The 12,098-nt window shown below is 40.8% G+C and overlaps 1 protein-coding gene and 1 long non-coding RNA gene across 2 annotated transcripts in view; both read left to right on the top strand.

The window, feature by feature from the left end:
• The window catches only part of LOC127525969 (uncharacterized), a 569,224-nt gene that overhangs the window by 390,413 nt on the left and 166,713 nt on the right, over window positions 1-12,098 (top strand). The gene's annotated exons all lie outside the window — the stretch shown is intronic.
• The window catches only part of entpd6 (ectonucleoside triphosphate diphosphohydrolase 6), a 41,186-nt gene continuing 33,843 nt past the window's right edge, over window positions 4,756-12,098 (top strand). Inside the window, exon 1 of the mRNA XM_051919412.1 lies at window positions 4,756-4,875. The gene's annotated coding sequence lies outside the window, so the exon portion shown is untranslated. The remainder of the gene's footprint in view (window positions 4,876-12,098) is intronic.

The following is a 12,098-nucleotide window of genomic DNA, read 5'->3' as shown; positions in this document are numbered from 1 at the left end:
ACTGTTTTTTGGAACAATACCGCCCCCTGGTGTTCCATCTCAATGATCTTTCGCAAGTGGTGGCGGCCAAACTTTGTCTCACCAGGGGTTAAATAAGAGAGAGCATGGAGAGAATAATAATGACAATACATTTTATATAAACGTGCCTTTCAAAATACCCAAGGACACAGTACATTAGTATAAAATATTAAAACATATTGTTAAACGGACCAATATGTATACATAGTTAACAAATTAACAAAATGTAACATAAAAAAAAAAAAAAAAAAAATCGGGAGTGGTCTCCCCTAGACTTTCTCGTATACACAGATATGGGGATGGATATTTGAGCAGTAAACCGCAAGACAATGGTTATATTTTAATATTATGTGCATTAAAGAACCACCAACAAAACATCAAATCAAAATAATAATATATTGAACAATTATTATAAAAGTCAATAAATCAGACTCCGCAGCTGCTTGAACAAAAGGTAAAGTTCCACTTCCAGTTAATGTAAATAGCTCAAAACTTAATAGAAATCTATGTTTTGTACCGAATACTTGTATGCAGAATTTGGTTGACCAAAGTGAAAGCGAACTCAAGTTATCGTGTTTACACACACAGACATAATTCCAGAAATGGTATTTTCGGACTCAGGGAGGTCTAAAACATCGAGATTCATCAAAACCTCAAAATGGAATTTTTGGACAATTACAATACTTTGTATACGAGAAAGTAAAAAGGTAAGTTTTAGGTTTACACTTAAAGATGGAAAGTGAGGCACAAATATGAAGCTCCAAAACAGCAGTCCTCAATCCCAGTCCTGGAGGGCCGCAGTGGCTGCAGGTTTTTGTTCTCACCCAGTTGCTTAATTAGAAAGCCATTCTTGCCAATAATTTCATTTCATGGCTTGTTTGTACTTTAACGCTGCTATGTCAGCTCATTCTCATATCCTGGATTTTCTTCCCTTTTCTAAGGATATCATCCAAATGATTTGAAGGCTAAAATGGAGGAGGAATTCTCAGTCCTTCACTTTTTTCTCTTCACTTTCCTTCCAAGTGTATAGTGCTTGATAAACACACACAGGTGTAAATGGTCACAAGCGAAATGGAGAAATGCTGGTCTCTTTTGTCATTTGCATGTTATTGCTAATTAGGAGCAAATTAAAAACCAAGAATACGGCTGTTTAAGTCTAAAATAAGCAATAAGGGTTCAAAATCTTAATGAGCGAGACAAGTAAAGTGAAGCAGAAGTGTTACTTGAGCAATAAGTGCTTCTTATTAAGCAACTGGGTTGGAGCAAAAACCTGCAGCCACTACGACCCTCCAGGACCGTGATTGAGGACCCCTGTTCTAAAAGCTCGATGACCCACCATACACAATCTGCACAGGGGGACAGTAAGCAGCACAGAATGGGAAACATGAAGCGAGTGTGATGGAACCTATGGTGGGTTCCATAAGGAAAACTGATGAGGTGGGCAGACCACGAAGGGCCTTAAAATCTATTAGAAGTTCATATTGAATGCAATATTAGTCTAGTTCAGGGGCAGGCAATGTCGGTCCTGGTGAGCCGCAGTGGCTACAGGTTTTCATTCCAACCCAATAGAAACCAATCATTGCCAATCTCAGAACTTATTTAATTTTATGGCTTGTTAGTCTGTGCAATGTAAGGCTCTTATATCGTAGATTTTTTTCCTTTCCAAGGATATCATCCAAATGATTTGAAGCCTAAAACTGATCATTTTCAGTCTGTCGCATTTTTCTATTAAGTGTTTTATTAAATCAAACCGTGCATGATGAACACACACAGATGTAATTGGAAAAAAGCTGGCTGGAGAACTGCTGGCTGCTTTGTCTTTTACATCTTATTGCTAATAAGGAGCAATTAAAACACTGAATGCAGCAGTTTAAGATTGAAATAAGCAATTAGGGTTGGAGAACCTTAACAAGCGAGACCACTAAAATGAAGCATCAAAATGTCACTTAAGCAATATGTGCTTCATCAGCAATAATTGAGTTCTCGTTAAGGAACTGGGTTGGTACAAACACCTGCACATACCGCGGCTCACCAGAACCGACATTGCTTACCCCTGGTCTAGTTGTATAATTCTGTCGTAGTTCTACTCCCTCGTGAATGCTTTTCTTTTTTTATCCTGTTCTCTGTTGCTTTGATGCACACATCATCATTGTTGTATTATAACTTGCATTGTAAGTCACCTTGAATAATGGTGTCTGCTAAATAATTTAACAATACAGGGGGTCCTCAGGTTACGACACAGTTCCGTTCCTTCAACAATGATGTAACCCGAATTTTGGTGTAAGTCGAAACACACCCTAGCCTAAGTCACTTACCTATCCTAACACATTTGCAAAATCATAATCTAGAACATAAAGACACAACTAAGCCACGGAAAAAGGAAAAGGACATAAATATACTGTGCACTTCTATACTTAAATATACTTCTGCACTGTAGTAAAAGAAAAAATGAGTGTAAAAAAAAAATCCTTACCTTTATTCCTTCTCATGTCTCAATTTTTTTTAAGTTTTTATGGGAGTGGACGTTTGTAAACTCGAAACGTCGTACGTCGAGACATTGTAACCCGAGGACCCCCTGTAAATCGAGGACTTTCAGTCAACAAATTATTCAGAAGTGTGTCAGGAAACGCGACGAGGGCTCCTTTATAACCACAGCAATACACCTGTGTAGCGCCTCACTGTGCCTGCCAAGTTGGAAGTTTTCTTTCTTTTTAGTCATTCTGCAGTGAGAGGGGATTATTGTTGTTGTTAATATAGAATAACGTTCATTTATTTTAATCGAGTATCTATAGTGAGAAGTCAAGCAAAATGACACCTTTTATTGGCCAACTAGAAAGATTACAATATGCAAGCTTTCGAGACCTTCTTCAGGGGAGATGCAACTTAATGGATTACATCTTGCCTGAAGAAGGGTCTTAAATTGCCTGGCTAATTAACTTCTTTTGAATTAATTTTAATTGACTCATTTAATATTTGTTCCCCTGAATTGAGTAATTTCTTTCCTTAAATGGCACCCAAACAGAAACGAAATGTGAAGTGAGGGAGCCAACAGAAGACCACCTAAGTCAGGGCCTCAAACTCCAACCAGTTTCACTCCAATCAGTTGCTTAATTAGACTGATTCTTGTCATTAATTAAACTCGTTCTTTAATTCCATGGCTTGTTGCTGCTCTCGTTGTGCAATAGCAGACATTTCTGAAATTGTTGACTTTCTCTTTTCTAAGAGCTCTGCTAAAATGTTATGTGGACCTGAGCAGATCAGCATTCCTGAGACCCTCACCTTTCTTAATTTTCAGATATTGTATGATGGACACCAGTTATTTTGGCTCATTTTGCATCTCATTGTTTGGCTGATATTTAATGAAAAAACAATCAATTAAGTGGTCCGCATCTTCAACAGCAAGTCAATTAAAATTAATTCAAAAGAAGTTAATTAGGAGCAAAAACAAAGTCTCTAAGACATGGGTGTCAAACTCCAGGCCTGGAGGGCTGCAGTGGCTGCAGGTTTTCATTCTAACCCTTTTCCTAATCAGTGATCAGGTTTCACTGCTATTTAACATCTTTTCCCTTCATTTTAATAGTCCTGTTTTTAAGGATTCAGTCCTCTGAATTGATTCTTTTCATCACTAAATGGTAGCCAAACTGAAATGAAACATGAAATGAGCTGACAGGTGACCAGCTAATTTGGGGCTTCAAACTCCAACCAGTTTCTTAATGAGAAGCCGATTCTTGCTGTTAATTAAACCCATTATTTAATCCCACACCTTGTCACTATTCTCATTCTGCTAGAGCAGACATTTCCAAAACTATTGATTTTCTGTTGATCGACCTTACTGAGACTTCCACCTTTCTTTATTTTCAGATATTGTGTGATGGGCACAAGTGAGCTGGTCATGTGGCAGCTTGTTTTGCATCTCATTATTTGTTTGACTGCTAATTAAGGAAAAAGAAACAACTAAGGGGTCTGAGTCAAGTTAATTAAAACTAAGGCAACAGATGTTAATTAGCAGCAAAACAGGTCACTAATTAAGAAGATGGTTAAGAGTGAAAACCGTCAGCCACTGTGGCCCTCCAGGACCGGAGTTCGACACCCCTGCTCTAAGAAGAGGGGTAGACCATCTTCTTAATTAGTGACCAGTTTTTGCAAATTAAGTAAATTAAAATGAAGTCAAAATAAATTAAGACACGGACCCCTTAACGGATTCTTTTCTTAATTAACAGCCAAACAATAATGAGATACAAACTGAGCCAACCCGTGTACATCATACAATATCAGAAAATAAAGTTTGAGGCCCCAGTGTTGGGAAGCCAAACAGAAAAGAGATGTGAATGAGCCGTTAAGGTAAAAAAAAGAAGCAATTCAGAGGGCCAGAGCCTTAAAAACAAGGCAATTAAAATGGAGAAAAGAAGGCAATTAACAGCAGAAATTGATCACTGATTAAGAAAGTGAAAACCTGCAGCCACCGTAGTCCTCCATGGCCGCAGCTGGGCAGCCCTGTTACATTGGCTTACCCTGTTGGTCTTTCGAAGTCTGCGTAAAGAAATTGCTCCTCATTTATGAGGAGCCTGGTAAAATGGAAGAATAATATCATTAGGAAATAACTCCAACATTATCGACCATGACAGATCAACTGAAATTACCCACCCGGCACAGAATGAACCCCAAACGCTCCTTCTCTAGCGGCTAACACACCGTCTGATACCGCAGTTCCCGCCTACGCGCTAAGATGCTGTCGCGTGACGATGACGTAATATAAGGGCGCCCAGGTGCCAGCAGTTGCAGCTGAGCAGGGTGCGTGGCTGGACTCGCCCCTTTCACCGTCAGTGAGCGGTGGAAACGATGTACGAAACATATAAGGTTAGTGACGCTCTGCTTGTTCTTCTATAGGTCTCTCAGATTGTTGTGTATGATGAAGTGGAATGGCTTGTCGGATTTCTCACATCACGAAGTTTTAACACTTAAAATCAACAGATACGTTAAAACTAAAACGTCTTCCGAGGTTTTTCCTCTTCGTCGGTAGAATAGCCGTGGTTCGCCCTGTCAAGATCGCATAGCCCTGACAGCTGATGTTTAGGTTCTGCGACTGGGCCATTCATGCTGGCGTTAATTTATTTTTATAGCTTTTCCGCCATCTACCATATAGCTCTTTTCATTCATGATATCTGCCTCTGTATGTCGGGTCGACTATTCCTAAGTAATAGAAATGAAGGGTTAATTGGCACACGTTTGGATGGATCGTGTTGAACCGGCAACAGAAAGACAGTCACAATATTTTAGCCAATTATGTCCGTCCATCCATCCATTTTCTAAACGCGTTTACATTTCGGAGTCATGTGGACCACGGGGTTAATCTTGGCAGCATTGGAGGTGAGGCAGGAACAAAGCTGGACAGGCGCTCGTCACCCACAAGACACCCACAGGGAGCAGATTTAGAGGCGAAAAGGAACACAACAACATTTGTTTCTGTGGCGCATTTTCATACAGAACATGTAGTTCAGATCTCTTCTATCGTCTTCCCGTAAAGCAAATTTAAGACCCCCTCGGGTGACACAAAAGGCGAGATCAAGAAAATGAGAAGGAAATAGCAAAAGAGCCGAACAAATATCTCACCCAAGTGTTTCTAGAGAAAGAAACAAAAAGTAGAAGTAAGAAGAAGTAAAAACAAGCGGTGAGCTCGAATTTAAGAATGGAGGAGTCTGATCAATACGCCGGAGGCTAATGAAACTGGTGGAAATTTAAACCAAACTGGGTAAATCTGAGCAGTTACTTCAGAAAGGAGGACTACAGGACTGGAAAGTGGCAAATGTGACTCCAATCTTCAAGAAGGGAGACAAAATGAATCCTCGTAATTACCGAGCAGTAAGTTTAGCATGCAAAATTATGGAAATGAAAATGAAAAGTACCTGATGTATGAAAATCACATACTGAATTACAGCAGTCAGCCAGCATGGGTTTATGAGATTAAGATCGTGCCAAACCAGCCTTTTAAGTTTTTGTTTTGAACAGGCTACTGTAACAATTAACAAAGCAAATGACATTATTTACTTAAGCTTTCAAAACGCCTACAAAACTGGATGTGAAGTTGGTTAACTGACAGGTGACAAAGAGTACAGGTATGAGGAGAATGCTCCACGTGGAGTGGGGTCCTTCAGGGGGTCTATCCTGGGTCCATTATTTGTTCAGATTTAGTTTATGACATTGTGTTATGGTTAGTAAACATTTGCATTCCACTGACGGTATTAAAGATGGAGAAATGGCAGGCATTGAGGAGGAAGCAAAACAATTCAGAAAGATTTGGACAAGCGTCAGAACTGGGCAGGTTCTTAAATGGAGTTTAATGTAGAAAAGTGCTGCACATGAGCAAAATGAATGTCGATTATAAGTACAAGAGGGGAGACACTGGCCTACAGGGTGAAACCTCCAGAAAAGGGTTTAGGGGTTTATGTTTACACATTTGCACCATCTAAGCAATGCACAGAATAGATATTTTATTAAACCCCAAGGGGAAATTCACATACTCCAGCAGCAGCAGCAGCGTACTGATAAAAATAATATTAATTAAAGAGTGATAAAAACACAGTGCAAGGCAGTTATAGCAGTCAGGAATATATTAAAAAGGCAAAGAAAATGTTAGGTTATAGCATAAAAACTGCTGAATATAATTTGAAAAACATTATGCTTGGATTGTGTAACAACAACAACAACATTTATTTATATAGCACATTTTCATACAAAAAGTAGCTCAAAGTGCTTTACATAATGAAGAGAAGAAAAATAAAAGACAAAATAAGAAATTAAGGCACTAGTGAGACTGCAGGTGGGGTACCTGTGTGCATTTTTGGTCCCCACGCTGCAAGAAAGCCATAGCAGCACTTGAAGCTGTGCAGAAGAGAGCAACCAAGTGCATCATGGGATTTAAGGACTCGGAGTCTGTCACAGTATGACGAGAGTTAAACCTGTTTTGGTCTCCAGCAGAGTAGGCTGCATGGGGACTTTATCAAGGCCTTTGAGAATATTGAATACCTGGATTAAGTGGATCCAGCAGAATTCTTTCAGCTAAATGGGCAATCACATAGTCAAAGACATCGGTGGAAATTCAGGGGAAGTGCTTTAGGACTGAAGGCTGGAAGGACTTCTTTATTATACATAAAAAGTTGTGTGAACTACCGAGGCATGGAGATTAAGCAGAAAGGATCTGGATGAAACGTTGGGCCAGTTTATCTATTAGGTAAACAAGTGAGCTTGATGGACTGAATGATCTCTCCTGTGTCAAATTTATTTTCTTAAGTTAAAAAATAAAGAGAGAATTGCAGGGAACAATAAATGAAATGTAACAAAAGAAATGAAAGTTTATATTTAATGATCTAATACAGATAAAGAAGTAAAGCTGTATTAATGTTCGAGTCCTTAAGTATGGATTCAATTACTAAATGTATTTTTGAAGTCTCTAATGGTTTTATCAATAAGTCTGATATTCTGGTCGTATGACCAGGGAGGACAGGAAAATTAAAAATTCCACCTGGTGCAATGCTGGAGAAAATAACTCTGCAGGGGTTCAAGGCTAAAAGACCAGCCAGGCCAAACCTAAATATGCTGAAGTAGTCCTTTATTGCTATTGTGCACTGTCCTTTGAGATTAGATGCAGTTAGTCTCCTCAAACTGGAGCCCCCATATTCCTACCAGAAATCACAGGCCGTTACGGAGTACTTTGTTCAGACAGCAGTGGCTGCCACAGAAAACTGGAAGAAGTAGGGGTCACGAACACTTGCAATGTACAGTATTGCCGTACATATTATAATCTATTAGAACTGGCACAAAAAGAAAGCAACTTTGAAAAAGCAAAAGCCAAATTAAATCAGTGGAGTTTAGGAGTTTTTCTAAATGTCCTACTGTATTAGCCCGGCAAGTTGTTGTTGGTAAAGCTTGCCGGATTTTCAGTGTAAAACAGCAAAGGTCGCCTCACCACTTCTTATATGCTTAGCCCTTGGAATGATTAATAAACTAGTGCTTGGGGATCTAAGATTACGACTGGGAATGTAAAGAGACTGGTATTTCAAAGTATAAGGTACGGCACGATTATTCAGAGCTTTACGTACCATTAATAGTATTTTTAAAAAAATCAGTTTTAAAGAGAAGAGGTAACCTTTGTTGCTGCTGCATTCTGAACTAACCGGCTGATTTCTGTCTGTCTTCAGTAGTCCTTTTAGGGTGCATTACAGTAATGTAGCCTGCTAAAGACATAAAGTGTGATTTAATGCTTCAGCACGTGAGATGCCTGAGCTCCCTGAGCACTGCAAGTAAAAGCGCAGTTTTGATAGTACAGTTAATATGTGATTTGAACTTAAGATCTGAATCCATAATAACGCCTAAGCCCTTTACGTCTCGCTGGATTTGAAAAGTCAGGTGATCAAATGTGTCGGCGATGTAGATGGAAACCCCCCAGTGAAAAGAAGATTGCGTCGCCTCCACCTGATGATGTACACACTGCAGTTATTAAAATATGTACTCGGCTTTTAAATCCGATTTTTCATTTTACAGAGCAGTGCATCATATTAATCACATTGAAGGAGTTGGGACAGAAGGGCCAGTGTGCCACTGAGAGATGGAAGGGTAAAACATTAAATAAATTGGCAGCAATCATCTGAGTTAAGGAACATATTGTGGTGTTTCTTTATATCCATCTTGTAAATGTGTCTTTATAGTCTTGACACTCCTATGGCGTGATAAATTACTGTACTTGTCACAAGTGACACAGGAGAGTTAAATAAAACCAGCCCAACAAGTTTAGGGACTGCATTTTTTTTCTCATCTGGGAGTAAACATCTAAAATATGTTTGTCTGATGGCAGCTTTTTAAAGTGTTTATTTTAGGAGGTTGGGTCTGTTCCTGGATTTAAATTCTGGTACTGTTTACTGTCTTTGTGTTTCCTTAAATACCCCAAAGAATAAATGTGATGAGTGAGAGTTGTGTGATTTTGTGTGTCAGAGTAATAGATTAGAATCCCAGCTGGGGTTGGTTCCTGTCTTATACCCAATGCTGCTGGGATGGGCTCCATCTCTCGGTGTCCCTGTACTGATATAAGCTGATTCAGAAAATGTACTGAAGAAGAATAAGGTGACAACGGCAAATTATGAAAAATGAACAGCTCATTCCTGAAAGACCACAGGGACATATAAGGGCGGATTTAAACATGTTGTGCCTGTCCTATGCGGAGAAACAGCACTAAAACCATACAACTTTCGTTTTTTAACGCACTTCCCATGAGCACCAATACAATTTTTTTTATAATGTATGGCTTGTGCAACCATTCTTCTGTGACCGACTTGATGTCACAGTGCGTCCAAACGAGGTGGCCTTCTAAATTCAGAGCCAGTGGTAGACGCACGGGGCTGTGGATGTGACACCTCCTGCACCCACACCTTCACGTCCCACTTCTGTTTGGCTGTCATTTAATGAAGAAAAGAATTCTAAGGACTGAATCCTTAGAAGTAGGGCTACTAAAATGAGGGGACAAGAAATTAATTAGCAGTGAAAACTGGTCACTGATTAGGAAAAGGGTTAGAATGAAAACCTGCAGCCACTGTGGCCCTCTAGGCCTGGAGTACGACACCCCTGGGCTAAATAAACCAAACTATGGGAGCAACTGTGTTTTTGTTATGGGTCCACAGCTCTCCCAGCAAAGGCCAGCAGTTTTATTTAAATAAATAATCACCGCGCTCGCGGCTTAGGAGGGGGCATGGTGACTGTAGCGAGCCACAGGGCGATCTGCGGTGTTTCTCACCCAAGTGCACAGGTGAGAGACTGCCCACATCCGTGATTGTTCCTGTGGCTAATGGGCTGCAGCTGCCATGTCCTCTCTGCATATATAGAGAAGCCCGAGACGGTTAGGGGGGGGGAAAGAAAGGAAGGAGAACGGGAGGTAGCGAGAAGACAGGAAGCAGGTGGAGAAAGTCGGTTTGAGGAAGGAGAGCGAGCGAGAGCAGGCTCACATTAGAGAAAGCAGGCAGCTGGGAAGAGCGCCCACGAGGGGAGTGTTTGGCCGACAATCAGTGGGGCTGAAGGAAGCGGTCGCTCCAGCTGAGTGACTAAGTAGCTGGAGTGACCAGTAGAGGAATTGACTTGGCCGTTGCTAGGAGCGGGAGTCGAGGAGGCTTTGGACTGGTTTAGCCTCGGCGTGAGCACCTTGGCCGCTGGGGAATGGACCAAAGTCTCGGTCTGGTTGGGAGCCCGACGAAGCCAAAGATCGGAGGGCTACCGGACCTGACTGAAGGGCAGCTGTACCTGCAGGTAGGCGACTCTCCTGTGGAGCAGCCCAGATGGGTGCAGCAGGGGAGCCGCCATGGTAACAGAAGGCACCAGGCTTTTTGGTTTTAACATATTGCTTCCTGTGACATTTTACCTCGTGGTTTTTAGAAGAGTTTTTCTATTGTTTTAAACCTCCACTTTTCACGTTTTATGGATTATGTATTTAATAAAGACTCTGAATTGCACAGCACTTGATTTGGACACTGTTTTGACTGTTTTAATAAAAGCACTGTTTACACATGTATACATCATCCCCTTGCTCAAATGTTATTGCCTCACTGTCTAGCTCATCGGTGACATTACCGACGGTGTTGGGTTCAAGGGCACCCTCACCTTTGATAGGAGCACGGAGCTGAACCCGCGTTGTCACAAACTGCTGCTGCAGAGTTTGGGGAAAAAACAAATGCACCAAACAAACGTGGTGTGAAAAGGCCTTAAGGCGATTTTTGTCCATCTGGCAGTTAAACTGTTTTAAGTGTTAATGTTTGTAGTGTGCCACCTTTTGGAATGTGTTTCGCAACGCATGTAGTTATAAAATGCATTATTTTTTTTTTATTCCAACAGATGGTACATTACAAACATGAGCACTGTAGCAAATGAGGAGACACAATGACTGTAACTTAATACAGGACAATTTAAGTAGAAAAAATATAGAAAATACGATGGGTGGCATGGTGGCGCAGTAGTAGCGTTGTTGCCTCGTTACAGTAAGGAGACCTGGGTTTGTTTCCTGGGTCCTCCCTGCATGGAGTTTGCATGTTCTCCCCGTGTCTGCGTGGGTTTCCTCTGGGTGCTGGTCAGGTGCATTGGCGATCCTAAATTGTCCCTAGTGTGTGCTTGGGGTGTGTGTGTGTGTTTGCACCTTGCCCGGGATTTGTTCCTGCCTTGCGCCCTGTGTTGGCTGGGATTGGCTCCAGCAGACCCCCATAACCCTGTGTTAGGATATAACGGGTTGGATAATGGATGGATGGATGGATAAAATATGATAAAGAGAATGCTAATGTCATTTGAGTCCTTTAAACATGCTGGTGTAATTAAAACAGCAAAATGCGGACAGGAATAATTTATCTAAGTAATCAATAAATTCTATTAACAGTTGCTTAGGACTCCTGTTTGAGACTCCTGCAGTCTGACCATTAAAGTGTACCGAGGGTAATGGTTTTAGTACTTCCACTGTCGGCAGGGGTGGGCAATGTCAGTCCTGGAGGGCCGCAGTAGCTGCAGGTTCCAACCCAATTGCTTAATTAAAAATCAATCCTAGCCAGTCTTGGACTTTTTTTTTTTTTATTTTATGGCTTGTTATTGTTTTTAACTCTGCATTGTCAGGTTCTTATATCGTAATATTTTTTTTTTTCCTTTCCAAAGATAGCATCCAAATGAGTTGAAGCCTAAAACGGATGAGTGACATTTTCCTTTTAATTGTTTCATTACACCAAATTGTGCCTGATGAATCCACACAGGTGAGAACAGGAACAACTTAGAGGGAGAATTGCTGGCTGTTCTTTCATTTTCATCTTATTGCTAATAAGGAGCCATTAAAAACACTGAATGCAGCTGTTCAGGACTGAAATAAGCAATTAAGGGTGGGGAACCTTAACAAGTGAGACAACTAAAATAAATGCAGAAAAACGTCACTTGAGCAATAAGAGCTTCATCAGCAATAAATGACTCCTCATTAAGAAACTGGGCTGAAACAAAAACCTGCAGCCGCTGTGACCCTCCAGGACCCTGACTGTCAGCCGGGTTTATTTCCTGTTTCTTTTCTATTTAAGATG

This window comes from Erpetoichthys calabaricus, chromosome 15, assembly GCF_900747795.2.
Source record: "Erpetoichthys calabaricus chromosome 15, fErpCal1.3, whole genome shotgun sequence".
In the NCBI taxonomy this organism is placed as follows: domain Eukaryota; kingdom Metazoa; phylum Chordata; class Cladistia; order Polypteriformes; family Polypteridae; genus Erpetoichthys; species Erpetoichthys calabaricus.
Note: the sequence above shows the minus strand (reverse complement) of the source record. Positions and strands in the feature narration are given on the sequence as shown.